Below are 6,234 nucleotides of genomic sequence, written 5' to 3'. Positions count from 1 at the left end.
TTCAAGCAGAACCTTAATTCGATGGCCAATCTCCCGGACACTGGGAAACGAATCCAAACTACTCTGCAGCAGGACAGTCCAGCTCATCAAGAGCTCGACTAGCAATTTGTCCTCCATCCCAGCCCCGACCAAACAGCGGCATTTGTACCGTGCGTACATAACTACACACTCAAAATACCATGGGCATAGACGGAGGCACAATTAGATTGTGGACCATAATACGGCTCGACCTCCCCTGGACACACATACTTTCACATCTTCTTTTTTCATCATTTTCAGGTTTCTTTCCCATAGTGTAAGAACATGCGGTGCCCCTGAAAGTGCTAGTGATCGACTAGAGGGGGGGTGAATAGGTGATTTTTATGAAAGTCTTCAAACCATGGAAGTTTCGAAGACGAACGATAGAAATAAACCTATTACCATGCAGCGGAAGGTAGACTACACTAGGCAAACCATAGTCAAGTATTCAATGGAGTGAAAGCACAATGACTAATAGCAGCTAGGCAGTAAAGATCAGGTAGGAATATATTGTGAAGCCAATCAGAACCATCAGTCACTCAGTGAAGACAAAAGATAAAGCAATCATACAATGACTTCACAAGGACCAACAGTAAGTAAAGGGAAGGGAAGGATGAAACCAGTGACTCGTTGAAGACAATGATTTGTTGGACCAGTTCCAGTTGTTGTGACAACTGTGCGTCTGGTTAGGGAGGCTGAGATTCAACTCAGAAGACCTCATCTTCACCTTATTCCCCTTGAGCTAAGGACACCCAGTCCTCGCATTGTCTTCACTGAGTGACTGAGTGAATCAATGAGGGACTTCTACCTGTGTTATCCTGCATTTCTCACAAACACATTAGTCCCTCAACTAGGTTTGTCGTCAATACTCCAAAACCAACTAGGGGTGGCACTAGATGCACTTACAGCCCCCATGTTTGGTTTTGGTAATTGATGACAATCTCTATGGACTAATCATTGCGTTGTGTTATATTTGAAGGTTTTGTCCATAGGCTTTTCTTGGAGTACATGTGTTGGTTTCAAGGAGAGTTTGTGTCGACCAAGGTGCTATTCAAGGAATGAACTAAAGATTGGTCTTGTGAGAGGTTGATCAAGACTAAGTCAAAGAGTGAATCAAGTTGATCAACCCACAAAGCGTAGAAGATGTACCGAGAGGGATCAAGCGATCCCATGGTATGGTAAGCATTGTCAATTACGCTTTGTGTACTAACCCATGATCTACGTGAGAGTTCTTTGTGGGGTTAGGTTGCGGTGTGCAAATTCAAGTGAAGCATCACGAAGAGATCAAAATGCTTGGAGCTTGCCATCCATTGTGGTGACAATGGACTTGTGAAGATGTGCGGAAGAGTGGCTCACCCATAGTGGAGTATGGGGGAGCAATCAACTAGTCTTCATTGAGCCAACATAATCAAGCAAGGTGGTCCAACTTGAGGGAGTCAAGATCGTCATCATCTAGCTCAAGTGGACCATGTGCAAGGCAAAGGTTTGCCCTTGATAGGTTTTCTATTTTACTGGTCTCATGATGGTAGTTGGGAGACCGGGTTATAGGATCGATTGTCGTACTATCAAGGGGGGCTCTTGATGAGTAGCTTGACCGTATCATTCATAGAGATCTCAAACCATTGCATCCTTGCATCATCTTTCTTGGTTCTTGTTTGGTTCTCTTTGAGAGTTTTGGAGCTTATGGTCATCTTGATGACAAGCTCGAGTTCATCGAAAACGGAGTTCACTTGCATCTTCTATGATGTTTTCGATGTTGGAGGTTATGCCCGTTCTTCTTTGTTGGAGGTTTCTCTCCTCCATTTGTTAGGCATACCTCCACTGCCTCTTCTTACTACTCGTTCTTCGCTGGAGGTTATGCTCGTTCTTCGTTGTTTTGATGTTACTCGTCGTCTTGTTTCCAACAAGCTTGAGTTTGCTCAATTCGAAGCTCATATGCAGAATTTATGGTAGTTCTGGTTTTTCGTGGAGTATACTTGTTTTCGTGGAAGTGGCATAAGGATGGCGCCAGCGGTAGTACCGCTGGGCCGGAGCAGCAGTACCGCGGATCGCCACAAGCGGTAGTACCGCTGTCCCACAGTGGTAGTACCGCCCATGGCCATAAGCGGTAGTACGGCTCCGGTTCCGCGTTGGTACCACCTCGACTCGAGACGTGGTTTTCTCGTGTCGGGTTCAGCGGCAGTAGGAGCGGTAGTACCGCTCATGTGCGGTAGTACCACGGCTACCACCGCCCCTAGTGCCACTCAATGGCCCTCCTCTCTGTTCCTTCTCCCTATGCTCGTGGTAGGCGCTGTGTGCGGTCCTAGCAGTAGTACCGCTGGGCCAAGCGGTAGTACCTCTGCGGCCAACGGTAGTACCGCTGGCTCCAGCGGTAGTGCCGCTCATACTGCTCTACCTCGCCCTCTGTTTTGCTCCGCTCTCCGTGTTCTACCGCCCGAGTGGTAGTACCGCTCCCCTGAGCGGTAGTACCGCTCGTGCGCTGACTGAGCACATAACGATTGGATTCGGGAGCTCCTATAAAAGGGGGTATTCTTCCCCATTCAACCTCATCTCTTGAGCTCGTGTTCTTCCCCCATTGTTGACCTTCTTCGAGCTTGCTAACTCTCAATCCCTCCATGGATTCTTGCTAGTTTTTTAGGGAAAAGAGAGAGGAGATCTAGATCCACATTTGCACCAATCACTTTCTCCTCTATGTGAGGGGAACCCCTTGGATCTAGATCTTGGAGTTCTTCATGTTCTCTTCTTCGTTCTTCCTCTAATTTTCCTCCCTAGCATTAGTTGCTTCGGTGCGATTTGGGAGAGAAGGACTTGGGCACTCCGTGTGCCCTTGCCATTGCATTTGGTGCATCGGTTTGAGTTCTCCATAGTGATACGTGGAAGTTACAAGTTGAGAAGCTTATTACTCTTGGGTGCTTGGTACCCTTGAGCTTGTTCCTCTTGGGTGCTTGGGCGCCCTAGATGGTTGAGGTCATCTCGGAGCCATATTCCATTGCGGTGAAGCTTCATGGTGTCTTTGGGGAGTTAACCCCAACCTTTGTGGTGTTCGGAGCTCAATCATTATGGTGTAAAGCTCCGGGCAAATGTCGGGGTCTCCAATTAGGTTGTGGAGATTGCCCCGAGCAATTTGACGGGTACATGTGACCGCCCCAAGGGTTGCCAAAGTGTATGGGTTCGGTGACCTACCCCAAGGGTTGCCATTTGTACGGGTTCGGTGACCGCCCTCATGGGTCCCTTAGTGGAATCACGGCATCTTGCATTGTGCAAGGGCGTGAGGAGATTACGGTGGCCCTAGTGGCTTCTTAGGGAGCATTGTGCCTCCACACTACTCCAAACGGAGATTAGCATCCGTAAGGGTGTGAACTTCGGGATACATCATCGTCTCCGCGTGCCTCGGTTATCTCTTACTCGAGCTCTTTACATATGCACTTTACTTTGTGATAGCCATATTGTTTCTTGTCATATATCTTGCTATCACCTAGTAGTTTATCTTGCTTAGCATAAGTTGTTGGTCCACATAGGTGAGCCTAGTTGTTGTAGGTTTTGTGCTCGACAAATTAACCGCTAGGTTTATTCTGCATTTGTTCAAGCCTAAACCGTAATTATTTTAAAACGCCTATTCACCCCCCCTCTAGGCGACATCCACGATCTTTCACATAGGCCTTTCCTGACGGTCTGATCATCGGTCCTTTCAAAGTATAGATACACCAAGACGGCAAGAAGCATTGACGTAGGAAACCTCTAGGTGGCCTTTTTGACGATTACTCTACCTGTTTTCAGGACCCGCATGCAGCTCTCCCTTGGTCATGGCATGTTAAATAGCCATGTTGCTTATCGCACTACCTGTACAAATATGCTTTGACGTATTAATCAAACTATAATGAAAACAGTTTGCGGCCCAACTTTTGCGGCCCTAGCTTACTACTTCATTTTTTCTTGATAATATTATCAATGGCACCCGTACACTTTGGTACACCTTAATTCGCCAGGGGCTTCATTGCACCCCATACTACGACAATAAAGTCCGAACACTTTTTACAGTATAGTTCGGCACCTCGAATTTAGCATTATATGCATTGGTTCTGAATCATCTCTTTGGTCAATAGTTGGGTTGCCCGGCTCCTGTGCTTACTACCTTACGTTTCGCTATATAGGCTAAGGTAGTAAAGGGAGAACTACTGCGATTGTGTCCTGGTTTATCCAGATAAGCACCTCAGTAGAGAAAGCCGAAAACTGACTGTCATGATGCGGTGTGAGCCTGTCAGCTGTTCGGAGGTTACAAATCTTTTGTGATTTTTTTCCGCGTTATGCGACAAATCGGTCTTTACCCGATCAGGTGTTTACAGCACCCTAGTCCGGACTCACGAATACTAGGGGATGCGCCTAAATTTCTATTGTCAAACTCATATGGCTAAGTGAGAGTGATAAAGCCACATAGTCCGATTGCCTGGTTCGTTGCGCTAACCAAAATTTTGGATAAAGAGTGTTTAGATTCCATCCCGAACACCCCCGTACTACCTACGTGAGGGATGAAGCCGATGACTGGCCAACTCTAAGATTTGATAAAAACGGCCCCATAGGAGATAAATTTTCAAAAAGTAAACAAACATTATATTACATATCAGCTCTGTTTCATACTACAAGACAGGATAACATGAATATATTCATTCAAAAATAACGTCCTTAGCACATTGCTCCACTACAATGCGGGATCCCTCCGGGACATCGCTAAAATATCGCTTGGGCATGCGGTGCTCCTTGCCCTCGGGCGATCCCTCGGTCTCGAGCTTGACGGCATTCATCTTCTCCCACTGCACCTTGACACGGGCGAAGGCCATCCGCACATCTTCGATACAGACCGACCGCTTGATGGAGTCAAGCCGGGGGCAGGCATTGACCAGCCGCTTCACGAGCCCGAAGTAGCTGCTGGGCACGGCTTCGGCAGGCCATAGCCGGATTATCAAATCCTTCATGGCTAGTTCGGCCACCCTATGCAGCTCGACCAGCTGTTTTAGTTGATCACTAAAGGGCACTGGATGTTCTGGCACAAGGTATTGCGACCAGAACAACTTCTCCGTTGAGCTCCCCTCTTCGGCTCAGAAGAATTCCGCAGCGTCAGAAACGCTGTGCGACATATCCGCGAACGCCCCTGGAGAACTCCAAATCCGGGTCAGTAAGAGATACCTCTTCTTCACATACTTGCTTTGCATAATAAAAGCCTTACCCGCCGCGATTTTCTTGGCCTCTTGAATTTCCTGGAGGGCGCCTTGGGCTTCGGCCAGGGCCTCTTGTGCGCTTTGGCGGGCCTTAGCGAGTTCGGACTCTTGGTCCGCATTCTTGCACTCCAAGGACTCACATTTCTTCACGGCGTCCTCGACCTCCTGTTGGACCTCACCGACCCTCGCCTCATGTTTTTCGCGAACGGCTTGTTCCTTTGCCGCTCTCTCCTGGGATTCGACCAGCGCCTTCTTGAGGTCTCCACCTCGGTTGCCGCCCCTACGAAAATATCATGGCACTATGGTCAACACAAAAACATTCATCCTTTCCGGACATGCACAAGGTTATTACATACCTTGATTGTCCTCCATCTGCTTTTTTGCATGGCCGAGCTCTTCCTCGGTCCGCTCCAGCCTCTGCTTCAGTCCGGAGACTTCGGCAGCATGAGAAGTCATGGCTAGCAGCGACGCCTGCTTATTCACATAGACATATATGGTTAGTCTCCTGCGAAAAACTATTTGATCCTCTGTTCGGCTCTTCTTTCCGAACACCGGACAGAGTCTCAAGGGCTACTGTCTATACTGTGACTTTCTTTTCACATAATTGCATTGCTTACCTCAAAGCCTGTTAGAAGGCTTCTGCAGGCTTCGGTTAGTCCGCTCTTCGGGACTGAATCTTCTCAATCACCGCACCCACAAGGGTACGATGTTCCTCAACAATGGAAGCACTTTTCAGCACTTCCAGTAGAGTATCCAGTGCCTCTGGTTGGACATAGGTCACTGGCGGAATGGTCACACCTCCTTCTTTCAAAGGAGGCCACTTGCCGGATTCTGGAGCCGTATAGCTCTCCGGGACCGTATTCGGCTGGGGGCCGAATTGGACATGGCCCCCATCGCCAGTCTCCATGGAGATTCGCTCCCCCATGTATTCGGCGGCCGAAGTTTCTCCCTCTGGCGCCGCCCTGATGGCCTCCTGCATCTCTCCCTGGTCTGGGATCCTTCA

Source organism: Triticum urartu, chromosome 4A (assembly GCF_056163025.1).
Source record: "Triticum urartu cultivar PI428250 chromosome 4A, HENAU_Tu73, whole genome shotgun sequence".
Taxonomy (NCBI): Eukaryota; Viridiplantae; Streptophyta; class Magnoliopsida; order Poales; family Poaceae; genus Triticum; species Triticum urartu.
This window is presented reverse-complemented; position numbering follows the sequence as displayed.